Below are 19,850 nucleotides of genomic sequence, written 5' to 3'. Positions count from 1 at the left end.
TACTTGTACTGTAACCCTCCCATTCCCTTAATGACCTTTGTTGCCCTCCTCTGCACCCGTTCCAGTTCAGCTGTGTCCTGTGTCCAAAACTGTACACAGTATTCCATGTGTGGTCTGACCAGTGATTTATAAAGAGACAAAACTATATTCTCATCTTAAGCATCTATGCCACTTTTGATGCATCCCATTATTTTATTAGCCTTGGCAGCTGCTGCCTGGCACTGATCACTAAAGTTGAGTTTACTGTCCACAATACCCCCAGGTCCTTTACGGAAGCAGTTTTACCCAGTGTTTTATTATTTAGCACATAACTGTACTTATTAATTCTACGGCCCAAATGCATAACCTTAAATGTATCCAAATTACATTTAATTAGCCATTTCCCTGCCCAAGCTTCTAGCTTCTCCAAATCCCTCTATATTATTATATTATGCTTCTCTGTAATGATTACTTTATCCTGTTTAGTATCATCTGCAAATATGGAGATTCTACTCTGTATTCCCTCTACAAGGTTATTAATAAACATATTAAAAATGAGTGTGCCCAATACTTAACCCTTTGGTACCCCACTAGTAACTGTGACCAAATCACAGTATTCTCCATCAATGACCACCCTACGTTTTCTATCACTCAGCCAGTTACTTTATGTTCTATAAAAGATCAGTAAATCACTATATACAAAGTGTCAGGGGCTCCCTCCTTGGAGGGTGATGCAAAATCTGTAATTGTGCTTTACATATACTGTGGGCAGTTTATTATTGTGCTGTTTTGCAATGTGGTCTCTTTGGGTCTCCTCTCACATCACTGTCCAAGCGTGACTACTTCCTCTGCAACCGCCAATCTGAGAAGTATACCTAAAGTATATTTTTCTACAAAAATATAAAAATCTAATATAAAACCTATCTCACCATTTACACATTACTTTCAGAAATCTTTTTAGCAGAACAGATAATTTCCCAATGTAATGATCCAGTAACTGACTGCTGCTGTCTGCATGAGAACTGCGCCTGTCTTTACTTTTCCTCCTGTATGGACATTCATTACGTCTTACCTCTTGTTACTTTATATGGGTTTCACCCCTTATACTCTGCCAAGTAAAGTGTAAGATAATATTTCACATGTAGACTAGAGAATAACAGTAAACATTAGGGTTCTTTGATCATCCTAGCAAAACATAAGTATCATGATTATCAGATTTCATACAACTTATGTTTCACAATGATTTCACACTTTCTTCCTTATGATGATGTATGTTTGGTTAGTATTGGATGTACTAATAGACAGCAGATTGGATAAATACACCACCTTTCCAGTTCCTTTACACAGCACATACTGAAGACACACTTTGCAAGAAGGATGAAAATGAGGACTATAGCTCCCCTGCTAGTGATTGCAGTGATATTTTGCTTTGGTGAGTACGTACCAATGATTCACACTGTCAATTGGATCACTATTTTACATATGGGATGAACATAAGATCATATGTGTGACAAACATATTTAAACTATACACCGTCCAGCAGCAACAGAAAACGAGTATAGACCTTCAGTTGTAAAGTGACCTAACGGCAGTGGTGTAGCTACCATAGAGGCAGGGTAGGCAGTTGCTATGGGGCCCGTGCAGGAGGGGGGCCCGGGGGAGAAGGTAAGAGCGTGTGTCCTTCTGCTTATCCCCTTATGCACTGCAGTGTGTAAGTGACCCAATGTTTACTTACATGCTGCAACACAAAAAGGGATTAACAAGCAGAAGACAGAGATCTCTTCTTCACTGTTCTGATAACCTCTGACCTCTGTTCTCCAGCTGCAATCAAGTAGGAAAGGAGAAGAGGTCAGGGCTTATCAGTGCACGAGCAGTAAAGCGTATATATATATATACACACACACATCCATACATACACGCAGTGCTTTGTGTTGTGCCCTGTGAATCCTAGCTACGCTCCTGCCTAACGGCACCCGCAATCACATTGTGGAATGCATATCGGACACCTGACAGGTGTGGCACCTGTCATTTAGCCATTTCAATGCCATAAATTCTTCACACTGGAAAGGCTTTAAATGGGGTAAACGACTACCACCATCGGGATCGCTGGTGTCAGTGCTTAGCAGTGGGGGTCTGCTACACATAGCAACTGACCTCTGCTGCCTACAAAGCAGAATCAGCTCCTGAGCCTGTTCCAATCACCCCTTTACATCAGCCGACCTATATAACGTGGCATGAAGAGGTTAATTTCTTATGTAGAAGAAGCTCATCAGTATTTAGTGTACAAAATATTCATGCAATACTGAAGCAATGACTTTCCAATAGTGTTTCATCTGAAATAAGTCTGTATCAAAGATGGATAGCTATGTACTGGTGTGGAGCAAGCCTTTAGATGCATTGGATTTAAAAGAAAAAAAAAGTTAAAAATCATTTAAGCCTGCAATTTTCGGCAGGACCAGCTAACTGTATATTCTGTACAGACTAGTAAGCAAAAGTAAATATGAATCACTTTAAATAAATATATGTTAACAATTACAATGTGTTCCAGACCATGTTACATCAAATGCCATTAGAGAAGGCAAAGAGGGCACCAAACAAAGCCCTGCTGCAGTGCCAAGCTGCTTGCAGAAAGCCATTGTAAGTATATGTTTTAGGTAGTATACGCAGCATCTCTGAATAAATGTTGTATGACTATAGCTTACATATTACACATATGATGACCACTGCAAATATTTTTATTGTTTATTGCTTTTTTAGGCAGAAAATGGTAATGCTCTTGATGGGGTTATCAAATTCCTGTGTTCATATATAAAGCACAAGGTAAATATATACCTTTAAAGTATATAGTGTACCTATTGTTTTAGATGACTTTGCAGGATAAACTGCCATATATACATGGGAATTAGCACTATATGTGGCCATCATATAGTTTGTATGTGGAATTTTTTTGCTCTGCAAGACAAATCCATAATTTTCAGTTCACCTGGCACTGGTGGGTAGAGCCTAACATCTATGGTGGGTGCGCCCACAGAGGAGGAGAGCCTACACTTGTGTGTAGCATAAAAAGCAACAAAAGCAGCATGGAAGCCCTGATAAGGATGTAGTGAACAGTGTAAGGGCCCATTTACACAGAAAGATTATCTGACAGATTATCTGCCAAAGATTTGAGGTCAAAACCAGAAATGGATTTAAAAAGAGGAGGAAGTTTAGGCTTTCCTTTATGACCTGTTCCCTGTTTATAGTCTGTTTCTGGCTTTGGCTTCAAATCTTTGGCAGATAATCTGTCAGATAATCTTTCTGTGTAAATGGACCCTAAATTGTGTAAAGAGCCCTGGGGTGAAATCTTTTACAGAGCTGTCTCTTAAATTCCACATATACTACCACTTATTTGTTCTGCCAACAGTATAAATTGTATGGTGTCTGCTGAGAATCCACCAAAAGATGATGCCAGTGGACATAGAGATTGGAGGGAATGATGGAATTTCACTGCTCACCCTTTTGTTCTTGGAGAGATAAGCTGCAGCCAGAACTGGGGAGGATGGGAGAGATAACTGTCAGCGGAAAATTTTTCAGCCCACAGTTATTGAAGGTCTTTCTTACCCTATCTCTCTCTCTCCCCCCCCCCCCCCCCCATCTTGGGCTATCTCTCATCTCCCTCTTCCCTTCTCCAAAGAATTGCCTTGCTAGTTCCTGAACTAGCTACAGGAGGGTCTGAGCTGATTTTTGAGTTCAGAAGGCACCGGGTGAGAAGAAATTTTTCAGTGATAGGAGTTTCTTATATTTACTTGCACTATGAACATATGCCAAGTTGGTTGAAACAACAGTGCCTATTTAAAGGGTTTTTTTGGCCTTCTAAAAGAAAAGCTCCAATTGGTGTCAGCACAACAACAGTAATGCCCTCTCAAAACTTTCCCTGCACAGTGGTGTTCCTATCCTCTTGCTATGCTAGGAATTACACAGCATCTCAATCCCTTTATTTTTGGTTATGGAGGGACTCCCAGAAGTCAGACCCCCACCAATCATAATGTTATGGCATATCCTAGCAGTGTGTCATTCTTACTCTTTGTTTTTTTCACTCTAATACTTATGATACCCTTGTTTATTAGGATACGAATAACAAAGAAGAACTCATAAAGTCTGTTGAATATCTTATGGTAGGTAACCCATAATATTGTTGCTATCCCACTCCTCCTTATCATCTCAGTTATCTAATCCATCTTTCCCCGAGGGATATCTGGCTAGTCCTGTGTTTCAAGACTCTTAAAGGGAACCAGTTACGCCGAATATGCCCCTAATGAAAAAGAAATGTGCTGGTACACGTCTTTAGCACTCCGCGCATGTGCAGTACGTCAGCGTCTTCTCCCGCCGTACTGCGTCTGCGCGGCGTGCTAAAGACGTCGCAGCGCAGCCGACGTGGAACGCAGGCCCCAAGACGTGGAATGCAAGCCCCGGGTGATGTCAGCAGAGCGCAGGTCTTTGAATAACGTCCCTCTGGGCGAGATTGCAGCCCTCGAAACCGCCCAGGACCCTGCCTAGCTACGCCCGGGACCATGACTAGTTCAGCCTACCATGACTACTTAGAACCAATTACCATACAGCATGGGACTTCGGAAAAGTAAAATTACAGCGTAATCAAGGAGGGCACAGAGGGTACAGGGGTATGTTTGGGAAGCGTGCTGGGTGATGTTCCAGCACGTTTCCTTATCATTAGGGGCATATTCGGCATGATTGGTTCCCTTTAAATGAAGCTCCACGGGCTCTTCTTTTGCATACCCTTGGCTTCCTGTCATTCTTTAGTTTCATGGAAGTTCTCCTTTAATTTTACTGTTTGGGAACCTAGCCTGAAAGTAATCTTTTCTCTCTGAATTAGAATGCAACGGGATGCAGTAAGGAAGACATTTTTGGATCAGGTGCAAGCCTGGTAAGATATTTGTTTCTTATTGTCTTTTTTAGATGAACTTTATGATGCCAGCCATTTAATTGTTTAAATACTGCGATCAATGACAGCTGTGGCATCTATACAGGTATACAGGTTAGGCTAGGTTCACACTGCGTTTTCAGCATCCGTTTAACGCATCTGTTTTTTGAAAAAAACGCATAAAAAACGGATTGCAAAAAACTGATTCATTTGTGTGCATCCGTTTTTCCATTGACTTCCATTATAAAAAAAAAACGGATCCGTTTTTTTTGACGGACCAAAACGGACAAAAAAACGTTGCTGACCCTATTTTTCTGGACGTTAAAAAAAACGGATCCGTTAAACGGATGCTGAAAACGCAGTGTGAACCTAGCCTTAGGTTCTGATTAGTTGTCATCACACCTATAAACGGATCAATGCAATACAATACAGTTAGTATTTCTTTTGGTAGGGCAGTTCGGAAACAAATGTGGAACAATTCCCAGGCTATACACTTGTAACAAGTGTTTCTTAGTGGACTGGTCTCTGGATATCTTGCAGCATAATCTAAAGGCCCTTTTACACTGAGAAATTATATGTCATCATATAGGCAGATATCTCTCCCTGTAATAGACACAGAGATCAAACACTTGCTCGTCAGCTGATCATTGTTAAAGTTAAAATGTTCCTACTGAACTCAGATACATCTTGATAATATAATGTATGTGTTCTCTGTCTGCTGTTCCCCAGGAGCAGGTGGCCCTGGATGAAAATGGTGTTCTTACTAGCCAGATTTCTACCATGGAACAGCTGCTGGTAAACATAAACCCATTTCAAACATGCCTGCACACACACATGCATTAATATAGGTTTATATATGGTTAGAATATCATACTTGTGATCATATTATTTCTTCGTTTTTGATTCAGTTTCTACAGTGTTTGCTAATAACTACTAAAATAATTGGGATTATACACCTAATAATTCATTATAATAAATCATACATTCTTTTTACAGGCAAGTTATATACCTGTGTCTTTAATACAAGCTGCATGTATTATAATGGTAAGATCTCTGATTGCTGCCTACATTTACCGAGATAAAGAAAACAATTGCTATTATTTGCGGTTGCTATAGTTGGCTATACTTCACTTATGCAGATTCTGAAGCTGATCACTCTCGCTTTAACATAATGTTTCAATGATTCTTATGCATGTTCTTTTGAGCAAATTGTATGTCTTTTACTTATCACCTGCTATGCTGCGCCTCTTGGAGGCCTTACATTTGTACATGTTGCACTGTATAGCCATTTGTTTCTTGGCTTCATTGCTTGTTATTACTTGCTTTCTACTTCATAAAAAAAAGAAAACAATTGCTATATTGTAAAGAATGTGTAGACATTGCTCTACTTGTGATATGCGTGACTTTGCTGATACTTGCTTATGGCTGCTTGTGTTAGAATGGCACGAGCATCTGAGCGAAACTGTTGGGGTCCATCAGGGTAAAAATAATAGCTCTGATGTCTTGGTGTAGCTAAATGGGAACTCCAGTGACAGAAATTTATATAGATTTGTAATTTACTTCTATTTAAAAATGTGGTCATCCAGTACTTATCAGCTGCTGTATGTCCTGCAGGAAGTGGTGTATTATTCCCAGGCTAACACAGTGGTCTCTGCTGCCACCTTTGTCCATGACACGAACTGTCCAGAGTAGTAGCAAATCCTCACAGAAAACCTCTCCTGCTCAGGACAGTTCATGCCATGGACAGCAGTGGCAGCAGAGAGCACCATGTCAGACAGAATACAGTAATACACCACTTCCTACAGGACATATAGCAGCTGATAAGTACTAGATGATTTATGACTGCATGACTGGAATTTTAAATAGAAGTAAATTACAAATCTATATAACTTTCTGACACCAGTTGATTCGAAAGAGCTAAATACCAATATCTCTTGTGGACTAGGGTAGTAATAGGAGTTAATGTTTATTTCCCTGGAGTATTTGGGTACTCATAGGATTTGTCCGGCTCACTCAGTCAATCAGTAACTGTGGCAGGACTGCACACTGATTCGCTGAGCAGGACGTCAGTGACCTGGGAGTCGGAGAAGCAGGCAGGAGTGCTGGCAGGTAATGTATTAGCCTGGCAGCTGGTGGGTTAACTGGGCAGGGGCTACATTCTTGCGGCGGAATGAAAATTTGCAGAATTGCAGAAAATTTTGCAGAATGAAGATAAATAGTGAATGACACTACAGAGTATCACAGCAGATTTCGCTGCGGAACTCGCAGGGTGAAATCCGCTGCAATATGGTACATGTAAAGCTACCTTAAAGCAGCCTGTGGCATAATAATAATAATAATAATATTTTTTGTATAGCACCAACAGATTCCGCAGTGGGATAGAGAATAGCATAATAGGATGCTTATGGCTTTCAGCTCTGTCATAGGTTTCAACTGTATTTGATAGATACAGTTGAAAGCGGGTTGTCCTGGGAGTTTTTTCCTTTGAAACAGAAAAAGCAAAAAATGTCTCGGCAGAATATGCAAAAAAATGTCTCGCCACGTGAAAAAAGTAGATACTTGGAGCAAACTTCCAGCAGATGTGGTTGGTAAATCTACAATAACAGAATTTAAACATGCCTGGGTTAAACATATATCTATCCTATGATAATAGGAAAGGAAATACTAAAAGGGCAGACTAGATGGACCCAGTGGTCTTTTTCTGCCGACAATCTTCTATGTTTCTATGTTACTACTATCGCAGAGGAGCAGGACTGTGTGAACTGCCGCTAGTGATTATGCACGTGGATACATAGTCTGTACGATATCCAAGAGGTAACAAAGTCTTTATAAAGATGAGGCACTTACCACTTCGTGAATTTCAATAAGCACACTATTTGTTCATCTCATAGCAGGTCACAACAGACGCGGACAAGGGCGTCCAGTTCACTCGTCCGCATCTTTTTTGACCTGCTATGGGAGAAATAAATTGTGTGCTTATTGAAATTTATGAAGTGGTGAGTGCCTCATCTTTATAAAGACTTTGTTGCTTCTTGGTTTTCCCCTTTAATGCCAACCTAAGGGGTTAGAAGTTTGAGCTCTCTTATGGTAGCCAATTTGTCTGCATTTGTTGATTGGGTGGAGCTAGAACAAAAGGGTCACAACTTTTTAGATGGGGTGTTTCATAGCATTTAAAGTAAGACAGAGTTTCAGGGCCACTTAAGCATGTTCTTACCAAGTGTACTAATAAAACTTACTATTGTAAAATATTGCTTAGATTCATACTGACAGTGATTTATAACTATAAGTGCTTCATGAACACTGAATACTGTTTTCACTATAATATTGTTGTTATCTTTTACAGGAAACCATTGAAAAATCTTCAGATTTAGTTATACAGAATAGTAAAGGGAAAGTGCAAGGGAATAAACGAACTACTCGTGACCTTTTAAGTCTTGTAGGTGGACTAGCAGGGACTCTTGATGGAATAGGAGGATTGTTGAGTCTTCTTGGTTTAGTAGGTAAATTGGCGAAGGTACTTGAACCTGTTATAGTACTGGTGGGGGGATTATTAGATGGGCTAAGTGGAGTGACTGGACTTCTTGGTGGTGTAACAGGAGGGTTACTTGGAGGTAGTCAAACACAGGGAGATTTGTTAGGAAACTTAGTTGGAGGACTTGGTGGACTTACAGGAGGTCTCACAGGTGGACTCTTAGGCGGGGGAAGTGGAGGTTTACTTGGATCACTTGGACGTTAAAGAAGGTAGGATATTTATATGTATCTTTATATTTACACGTGTCATGCCATCACATGCCCAATATGCAGAGCACATACTGAATATCCATGTAACTATGTACTTTTGGAGGGAAACTGTCAGCAGCTTTTTTTTGTGAAACTGCTGGCATGATGAAGGTACCATCAGGTACATTGCTTTTTTTTTTTCACCCTAATTGATCGGTGCCAGCGCGGAGATGATGGTGCTGCGGAAGCGGAAGCTGTTTTTGTTCACGTCTGTTTGCAAGTTATGCGTCATCATCATTTTATTTCACTGAGCATGCACAAGTGAGAAACCAGCAAAAAATATAAACTGATATGCAAATAGATGGGAAAAAGTCATATTTTTAAAGCCAAAATGCAGACGGACCATTAAAAAAAACTCATAATTTTGCAATGAGTTTGCACATCAGTTTGTGTTTATCCATTCATTTACTTTAAACGGATCTGTTCATAAATGAGAAAAACGCTGATGTGAACCCAGCCTAAACTTTCAAAAGCACAGATTTATCTCACATAAAACTGGTTGTGCGTAGAAAGCAATCGCAGCTAGGTTTTCATATCTAATGGTCCTTTTACACTGAGCGATCATCATTCAAATCTGCACAATAAAGATCGCATTTGAACGATTATCTGCTATTATAAATACAGCTAACGATCAATCGACGAGCGAAAAAAAGTTTGTGTGCTGATAATTTGCAGATCGCTTCATGTAACCAGTCTTTCACCATGCTGTGTAGGCTGACCTTAAGCGATCTTATGATTTATCTCTACATCTAAGTGCTGTAAAAATCTAATTTTTGTTTAATTGAGTGATTTATTGCTCTGTGTAAATGGACCATTAAAGTGAATCTGTCAGCTACAATTGATGTTTGAAACTGCTGACACTGTTAGATAACTGTTAGGTCATGGAGATACATGGTGCCTTGATATATCTTTCTGTGCTTTTAAAACAGTAAAAAAATATTTTATTCTCTAGCACAAAGTGTCAAATAGGCTTTTTTGAGCTCCTGGAATGCTGCAAGCTGGACTGCTTCACCTCTCCAACTCCTATACCTGACCCTGTTTGGGGATCAGCCTCTTGCTGACAGTCAATCAAGCTAAAAAAAAAAAAAAAGGGGGGGGGTCTGTCTGTAAAATTAAAGGGGTTATCCAGTGAAAATATTTTTCTTTTAAATCAACTGCTTTCAGAAAGTTATATAGATTTGTAATTTACTTCCCATAATTATCTGCTGCTGTATGTCCTGCAGGAAATGTTGTTTTCTTTTCAAGAACTCTCCAGAGCAGCAGCAAATCCCCATAGAAAACCCCTGCTGCTCTGGACAGTTCCTGTCTCCGCCGGAGATGTCAGCAGAGAGCACTGTGTCAGACTGGAGAGAAAACAACATTATTTGCAGGACTTACATCAGCTGAGAAGTACTGGAAGACTTGAGATTTTTTTAATAGAAGTAAATTACAAATCTGTATAACATTCTGAAACCAGTTGATTTTAAAGAAAAAGATTTTGCTGGATAACCCCTTTATCCCTGAGCTGTCATTTGTTGCTTTGAGCAAATTACACCAGTTTTTTTTGTTTGTTTGTTTCATACAGATTGATAAATGTAGGTTATGGTCCCCTCCATCCTTGCTCTTCTCTTACTAACATATAGTGTATTTGATTAGCAAGAAGTGTATGAAAGGGAATATGCAGGATCCATCTACACAGGGTTAAAGGGGTTATCCAGCGCTACAAAAACATGGCCACTTTTCCCCCTCTCTTGTCTCCAGTTTGGGTGGGGTTTCAAACTCAGTTCCATTGAACTAAATGGAGCTTAATTGCGAAACGTACCTGAACTGGAGACAAGAGAGGGGGAAAAGTGGCCATGTTTTTGTAGCTCTGGATAACAACTTTAATTTGTAAGGCCATAATGATAATCTTCCTAACATCTAGAGGAAATAAAAAATTATGTCTATCTTTTTTATCATGTTGCTAAAAAAGCACTGTGCTTGACAACCAATATGGTTATTGTATCTTCATAGATTTCTAGGATTACTATCACATGATTGCTGGCATCAGTTAATTACTATGTTTATATTTTCGATACAGGAAGAAAAAAAGATTTTGGGATGAACATTTCCTTCAAGAAGCTTACTTTTTCCACATGTAGCATAGTGCCTGTTTAGTGCTTTGCTGATCTAAGAAAATTTCAAGAAATGAAATACATTTAGCATTTCCCATTTTTACTGTCGTTCTGAGAACTGGACAGTGAACCCAACAGATGCTTTGTGGGCAGAGACTGTGCCTATGGCTTATTGACTTCTATGGTTTGCTATCTATATTAGGCTGCTGTTTAAATCATATTCTCATAGAAATATATAGTTTAGTGGCTTTCTGCATGTTTGCAATTATGTTTTTTTGCATCTGAAATGAAAAAAATTAAACAACTTTGCAAAGACTTCCCTAAGTCAGTGTTTACTGATATAAAATTGAAATAAGAGATATAGGTCTAGTTAGAAATGGAGTGTAATTCGGTACAAGTTTACTGAGAGAACAGTATGAATCCTCTTATTGTATTTGCATATAAAAACAATGAAGATATAATTCATATAGTCATTGGTGAATACAACATATTATCAATAACTTGTAGGTTGTGCAAATGGTTAAAAAAGGTGCACCAGGTCAACCCCCAACATGATCATATTGAGCCTGCTCCATAGGACCCTACCACATTGCCAACATGTATGTACGTAGAAAGGTGGGAACAAGGTCTACGTTCAGAACAACCTGGCTGCCTTCTTGCAAAACCAGCTTCACACCTGTCCACAAGCTGCAGGTGGAGTCCTATTCATTTCAATGATTCCGGCTGCAACAGCAAGTACAACCCTATAGACAAGAGTGGAGCTGTTTCTGGGAGAAGGCTGTGTTTACACAATGCGTATATCTGTCATGCATTTTGATTGTTGAACTTATTGAGAGACTTGGGAATTCACCAACCAAATCGCATCATAAACGCACAGTGTGACCCTAGCCGAAAGCTGCCAAGTTAAATCACGTAGCTCTGGGAAATCAAGCACTGAGTGTTTGAGTGTGGATAACGTTACTGATCCCAAACATTTTGACAGATCTGCTCAACACAACTCCTCAGCAACACACTTAGAATATGTGACATTTCAGCTTGCTTATATAACATATATAAAAATACACCGTGTGAACAGTGGCGTGTATTGCAGACATTGCATACATTTTTCAGCGCATATTTTGGTGTGTAATAGTTGTGAAGTGTTTTTTTTCTAACATTTTCTTCTCGATACATTTTTTATTTCATTTGTAGAGAACTCCTTTAACTCCTTAAGGACACATGACGTACTCGTACATCATGTGTCTGCTTCCTGGGATTCAGAGAGGGGTCGTGCCGCGACCTCTGCTGCCACCTCTGTCCATGTCAGGAACTTACTTTGGACAGTTCCTGAAATGGACAGAGCTGGCAGCAGAGATCCCTGTGTCAGACTGGAAAGAATACACCACTTCTTGCGGGGCATACAGCAGCTGATAAGTAGTGGAAGACTGGAGATTTTTTTTTGTAGAAGCAAATTACAAATTTCTGGCACCAGTTGATTTGAAATAATTTTTTTTTTGCTGGAGTACCCCTTTAATACTGTGGACTATTTTACTTTTAAACAACCAACTTTTAGGCAACCCCTTTTGCACAGTGAATATAGTTTCCCCTGTGAACAACTAATCAGGTGATCACTGATTTCTCATGAAAGCCTGGGAAATGTAGTTTTATGGTGTGTTCACACCTACAGGATCTGCAGCTGATTTTCTGCAGCAGATTTCATTTAAATAACTGAACACAGCATCAAATCTGCTGCAGATCTGCTGCAGATCCTGTAGGTGTGAACGCACCCTCAGGGTACAAACACACACAGCAGATACGCAGCAGATACGCAGCAGATTTGATATTGTGTTCAGTTATTTAGATCTAATTTGCTGCGTATCTGCTGCGTATCGCAGCAGTAAATACGCAGCGTATATGCCGTGTGTGTTTGTACCCTTACATGCCACTAGAGATGAGCGAACAGGGTTCGGGTTCGAGTCCATCCGAACCCGATCATTCGGCATTTGATTAGCTGGGGCTGCAGAACTTGGATAAAGCTCTAAGGTTGTCTGGAAAACATGGATACAGCCAATGACTACATCCATGTTTTCCACATAGCCTTAGGGCTTTATCCAACTTCAGCAGCCACCGCTAATCAAATGCCGAAAGTTCGGGTTCGGATGGACTCGAGCATGCTCGAGGTTCGCTCATCTCTACATGCCACCCATAATGCTTGTAGGCAACCCTGGACATACCTGTACGTCCAGGGCCGCCTCCGTACCCGTCGCGGTCCAGCTCGTAGGCCGGGACTGCGGCTATTAGCGGGCACGGTCCGATGGCCGTGCCCGCTAATAAAGTAATCGGATGCTGCTGTCAAAGTTGACAGCTGCATCCGATTACTTGAATGCAGCCATCCCTGGTGTCTAGTGGGGTGGATCGCTCCTCCAGGACGAGCAATCCACACATCTTACTCTGTCCGGGGTCTGCGCTGTAATGGCGCTGATCCCGGCTCGACACTCGATTGCTTCCAGCGTCAGCAGCCGGAAGCAATCAAAGTGCCTCATCGATCTCATCGATCTAAGCTGCATATCTATGCAGCATAGATGTCAATGAGAGATAAGTGTACTTATATTAGAAGTGCCCCAGGGAGGCTTCTTGTAGAAGTGTAAAAAAAAAAAAAAAAAGTGTTATTATCAATAAAAAGCCCCCTCCCCTAATAAAAGTCTGAATCACCCCCCTTTTCCCATGTTATAAATAAAAATAAACAAACATGTTTGGTATCGCCGCGTGCGTAATCGCCCGAACTATTAATTAATCACATTCCTGATCTCGCACGGTAATCGGTGTAAGCGCAAAAAAATCCCAAAGTGCTAAATTGCGCATTTTTGGTTGCATCAAATCCAGAAAAATTGTAATAAAAAGCGATCAAAAAGTCGCATATGCACAATCAAGGTACCGATAGAAAGAACACATCATGTCACAAAAAATGATACCTCACACAGCCCCATAGACCAAAGGATAAAAGTGCTATAAGCATGGGAATGGAGTCATTTTAAGGAACATATATTTGTTAACAATGGTTTGAATTTTTTACAGGCCATCAGATACAATGAAAAATATACATGTTACATATCGTTGTGATCGTAACAACTTGAGGGACATATATAACAAGTCAGTTTTACCCCAGGGCGAACGGCGTAAAAAGGAAAAAAAAACAAATAAAACAAATGCTTTTTTTTTTTCAATTTCACCACACATTGAATTTTTTTTCTGGTTTCGCAGTGTACTTTATGAAAAAATTCAGTCTGTCATTGCAAAGTACAATTAGTGGCGCAAAAAAAAGGGCTCATGTGGGTCTCTAGGTGAAAAAATGCAAGTGCTATGGGCTTTTAAGCACAAGGAGGGAAAAACGAAAATGCAAAAATAGAAATTGGCTCGGTCCTCTAAGGGTTAATCAGGTTGTCAGCAGTCTCCTTCATGTTAACAAATCCGCCATATATAACCGTATACCAGTGGATTCTAAACTGAGTGACCGGAAATGCTGGGAATTGTAGTGTGTAGAAATGTCTGTGAACCACAAGTGTCCCTCCAAAAAGTTGGGAGGGATGGAGGAAGGGCTGACTGCGTTTTCAGTCATCATCATCATCATCACCATAAGCTTTACAGCAATGTACAAAACACGGTCTGATTTGCCCATAGCAACCAATCACAGCTCACCCTTCATATCTTAAAAAGCTCATATAAAATTAAAGCTGAGCTTTGATTGGTTGCTATGGACAATTTAGACTGTTTAAGTTGCACATGGCAACCAGTCACAGTCCAGCTAAAATGTGATTGGTTGCTATGGGCCACATCAAACCATATTATTTAGTGTTCTTAGTGTGGACCAACCATAAGCTGTTTGCTTGGTCACAAGTGTGTTTAGTGACCTCTGCAGAAAAGCACATCGCCGGTCATTAATGGGTTAACGCTTCAGATGTGTTTACCTGCAGTAACCATGGCAACCGTGCACTTTGATGACAAGCGCTTATGTCATAAAGAAAGTTCCATAAAGCACTGCACCGCGCCCTGATCAGTGCCATCTTGGATGCGCCAGAGGACCTTGAGCTTGACTACTGTACTGCCCCCCTACCCTTGATGTAATTTGGAGGTTCTAGCAGGGGAAAAGGGCTGGTCTGCTTTAGACTACCCCTTCATCTATTCTCCACCTTCTTGACAAGTGGACCTGGATCTGTGAGGGAGAAGAGATAAATCCGCCTACCCATTAATAAGGTGACAGATATTGCAGCCAGATTTCTCTCATATCCAGTCTATTATATAGTATGGTACTACCCTCTAAGCCCAGGGGGAGGGGCAACTCTCCAGCCATGGCTCTCTCGAGGTTTCCCCCACAGGGTTTTTTTCCTCGCCTGAGCGCTGAAGGGTGACTCTTTGTGAGTTGGGGGTCTGCCATTTTTGGTGTCATGTAATTTTAAATAAAATTGGGACCCTTTGACACCTGATTACAATGAGTTGTGTCTTTATTTTGTGTTCTTTGGTTTAATGTATTATGCTTGGGAGTTGGGGATCAATCACATATTGCAGAGTCATAAAGCTGGACATCTGCCTGCTACACAGATCTATCACCTGCACAATGAGCGCAAGTAGGATGGAGCGGTGGATAGAAGAACTCCTGCATGTATGTACATATCCCTGGATTAAAGTGACACTCAAATTTTGAAGAAAAAACATGCATCGCAAGGTTTATACCTACATCTGCAAGGTTTGTCAAAAGGTTTTTCAAGTGACAGGGTCACACCAATCATAGCATATCATAGCAACATGGACACCACCATAAATATACATCATATACACAGGGCCGTTTTCAGGCTTTCTGCTGCCTGAGGCAAACCTGAGTTGCCACCGCCACCCCGGCATGCTGTGTGCCCACCCGTGAGTATGCTCACCAGAGTGCAGTGGCGCCACGGCCATCCGCTGCAGAGCTGCACTCTCATCACCCACCTCCTCCTGCACTTTGGCATAATCTTCCCTGTCGCTGTCATTTTAGTTAAAGCGTAACTGTCATATTTTTTTTTATTGCAGAAATCAGTAGTATAAGCGGTTTCAAGAAACTCTGTAATAGGTTTCATCAGCCAAAAAAAGCCTCTTTCTGTACTCAAGAAGCAATCTCCCAGCCTCCCCCCCCTGACTTCTTATCTGTGCATTATCAGGCAAACACGTCTTCATTACAGAGAAGCCAGTGAAGACGGGCTCTGCTCTCTCCATTGTAAGCCTATGAAGGGGGGAGGGGCTGAGGGAGATGAGGGAGCAGGAAGAGGTGACATGAAGGTCAGCTGTTTGTAGACTCTCTGGGCACCTAAAACGCTAAATTCAGGTGTCAGAAAGGTCAGTGCTTATCTATAAACTTACTGAGAGAAGATTGCAGGGTGTTGTGCTGTGCAGGACTGCTCCGTGCTCAGTCACTCCTAACAGCCCCTCCCCTCTCCATAGCCACATAATGGAAACAGAAATCTTGCTTCATTTGATGTGAGGGGGGAGGCTGGGAGATTGCTTTTTCAGTACAGAAGGAAACTCTTTTAGTACATAAAACCTATTACAGAGTTTCTTAAAATCGCTTGTACTGTTGATATTTAATGTTTTCAGAAAAATGGCCCTGAAATGACAGTTACGCTTTAAGTTTAATGTAACTAAAATGACAGCAGCCAGGGCCCTCTCAGTCCGAGGGTAGCTGCTCACCTATCCCGACGCCCTGTCGCCAGCTGATTGATGGAAGGTTGCCGGGTGACGTCAGAGACAGAGCGGTACGTGCAGATTGCGGTGAGCTTGGGCGGCAGGACATTGGGATAGGTGAGCAGCTACCCTTGCACTGAGAGGGCCCCTGGCTGCTGTCATTTTAGTTAAGTTACACTTAACTAAAATGACAGCAGCGGGGGAGATTATGCCGCCCCTCCAAGACCGCAGAATCTGCCGCCTGAGGCCGAATATTCATTCTGCCTCATGGCACAAGCGGGCCTGCATATACACACAACCCAGTGGTTCTTGTGTGTGTGGGCAGCATCAGGGACAAGGCAAAGTATTGCACCCCCATATCCATACATCCAGGTGTGGTCTAGGTAGCTGCCCCCCTCTAAAATCCAGGTGTTTTTCAGAAATATGGCATTTGACATTTTTGGAGGTCAAAAATGATGTCAATTGATCTGGCTTGCTTTGGGGGCTCCCGGCGCTCAGCCAATAAGTGCAGCCGGTAAAGTATGTACCTGGGACACAAGGGTTAAGGGTGCTGGCTCTGACATACTCGCAGTGGGATGACAATCGACGTGCGAGCATGTCATCCCATTGAAGTGAATGGGCAGGTATCTGCAGAATGTGCAGGTATAAGCAGCGTAAAATCTGCTGCGGATACAATACGTGTGAACCCGGCCTTTTATAATTTATTATCATTTATTTATTTATAAAGCGCCCTTAATTCCAGAGCGCTATACAATGGATAGGGGTAACAAACAGGAACATTACAAGATCAAAACACATTACATGAAGGCAAACTGGTACATGGGGGAAGAGGACCCTGCCTGCGAGGGCTTACAATCTATAAGGTACGGGGAGAGAGACAGGAGGTAAAGTGCATCTAGTCAAGTGTCAAGTCAATGCAGAATTGTTAAAGGTTGTAGCCTACTTTGAAGAGATGGGTTTTCAGGTTACTTTTGAAGGACTTGATGGTGGATGAGAGCCGGATGTGTCAGGGTAGTAAGTTCCCGAGTATGGGGGAGGCTCGGGCAAAGTCTTTGAGGCGGTTGTGTGAGGTACGAACAAGGGGAGAGCGCAGAAGGAGGTCACTGGAGGATCAAAGGTTGTGCGTGGATTTTTTGTAGTTTCAGAACTGAGTCAGGTAGGTAAGTAATGTTACAAGTAGATGCAGTCAGTGGCGGATTAAATGTACTCTGGGCCCCGGGCTGTCCACCCAACCTGGGCCCCCCCCCCCAGTCAATTCACCCACATTATAATCTGCTACTGCGACCCCCCCCCCCCCACTGTCCCCAATAAACACTGCCTGCCTCCCCTCCCTGCTGGCCCCAATAAACATAATGTTTGGTCCCTTGCTGCTACCCCCCAGTAAGCATTGCCCACCCCACCTCCACTGCCCCCAATAAACATATTGCCACCTCACCTGGTCCCCTGATGTTGCCCCCCCCCAAGGTCACAGCAGCACAGAGGATGTCAGGAGAGGAGGGTGCTGATCTTATAGGAGAGGACCGAGCAGCACAGAGGATGTCAGGAGAGGAGGGTGTTGATCTATAGGGGAGGTCCCAGCAGCACAGAGGATGTCAGGAGAGGAGGGTGCTAATCCTATAGGAAATAGTCCCCCTTTATAGATGGTCTCCCTCTTTCCCCCTCTATAGATGGTCCCCCCTCTTCCCCCCTCTATAGATGGTCCCCCCTCTTTCCCCCCTTATAGATGGTCCCCCTCTTTCCCCCCTTATAGATGGTCCCCCTCTTTCCCCCCTTATAGATGGACCCCTCTTTCCCCCCTTATAGATGGTCCCCCTCTTCCCCCCTTATAGATGGTCCCCCTCTTTCCCCTTCTATAGATGGTCCCCCTCTTTCCCCCCTTATAGATGGTCCCCCTCTTTCCCTCTTTATAGCTGGTCCCCCTCTTTCCCCCTCTATAGCTGGTCCCCCTCTTTCCCCCTCTATAGATGGCCCCCCTCTTTCCCCCTCTATAGATGGTCCCCCTCTTTCCCCCTCTATAGATGGTCCACCTCTTCCCTCTCCCCCCTTATAGCTGGTCCTCTTTCCCACCCCCCCTTATAGCTGGTCCCCCTCTTCCCTCTCCCCCCCCCTTATAGCTGGTCCCCCTCTTCCCTCTCCCCCCTTATAGCTGGTCCCCCTCTTCCCTCTCCCCCCCCTTATAGCTGGTCCCCCTCTTCCCTCTCCCCCCTTATAGCTGGTCCCCCTATTCCCTCTCCCCCCTTATAGCTGGTCCTCCTTTCCCCCCTTATAGATGGTCCCCCTCTTTCCCCCCTTATAGATGGTCCCCCTCTTTCCCCCTTTATAGATGTTCCCCCTCTTCCCCCCTTATAGATGGTCCCCCTCTTCCCCCCTTATAGATGGTCCCCCTCTTTCCCTCTTTATAGCTGGTCCCCCTCTTTCCCCCTCTATAGATGGTCCCCCTCTTTCCCCCTCTATAGATGGTCCCCCTCTTCCCTCTCCCCCCTTATAGCTGGTCCTCTTCCCCCCCCCCCCCTTATAGCTGGTCCCCCTCTTCCCTCTCCCCCCTTATAGCTGGTCCCCCTCTTCCCTCTCCCCCCTTATAGCTGGTCCCCCTATTCCCTCTCCCCCCTTATAGCTGGTCCTCCTTTCCCCCCCTTATAGATGGTCCCCCTCTTTCCCCCCTTATAGATGGGCCCCCTCTTTCCCCCTTTATAGATGTTCCCCCTCTTCCCCCCTTATAGATGGTCCCCCTCTTCCCCCCTTATAGATGGTCCCCCTCTTCCCTCTCCCCCCTCCCTTTATAGATGGTCCCCCTCTTTCCCCCCCTTTATAGCTGCCCCCCCTTTCCCCCCCTTTATAGATGCCCCCCCGGTGAGTAAATAACACAAAAATAACAAAATATAACTCACCTACCCTGCGTTCCCCCGTCGATCCTCTCTCCGGCTGCCTCCGTCTGATGCGCGGCTGCCGGGGGTGTCCGGTCCTCTCCCCGGCAGCGCGCGCATCACACAGCTCCTAGTGCCGCCTGGGCCCTGACTTCCGGTACGTGCGCTCCAAGTACCGGAAGTCAGGGCCCCAGGCGGCACTAGGAGCTGTGTGATGCGCGCGCTGCCGGGGAGAGGACCGGACACCCCCGGCAGCCGCGCATCAGACGGAGGCAGCTGGAGACTCTTGTGACCGCAAGCGAAACAATGCTTGCGGTCACAAGAGTGCAGTGGCGAGGGGGCCTCCCGGGCGGCATTATAATGTGGGCGGCAAGGCATGGGCCCCCCCGGAGCCTCGGGCCCCGGGCGGCCGCCCAAACCGCCTACATTATAATCCGCCATTGGATGCAGTCCGGCTCCAAATGGTAAAATCTTTTCTTTATTGTATCATTTTAAAAACTGTACAAGACAGTATCTTAAACGCCAACG

This window comes from Dendropsophus ebraccatus, chromosome 1 (genome assembly GCF_027789765.1).
Source record: "Dendropsophus ebraccatus isolate aDenEbr1 chromosome 1, aDenEbr1.pat, whole genome shotgun sequence".
Classification (NCBI taxonomy): domain Eukaryota; kingdom Metazoa; phylum Chordata; class Amphibia; order Anura; family Hylidae; genus Dendropsophus; species Dendropsophus ebraccatus.
The sequence above is the reverse complement of the archived record's forward strand: the minus strand, read 5'-3'. Positions refer to the sequence as shown.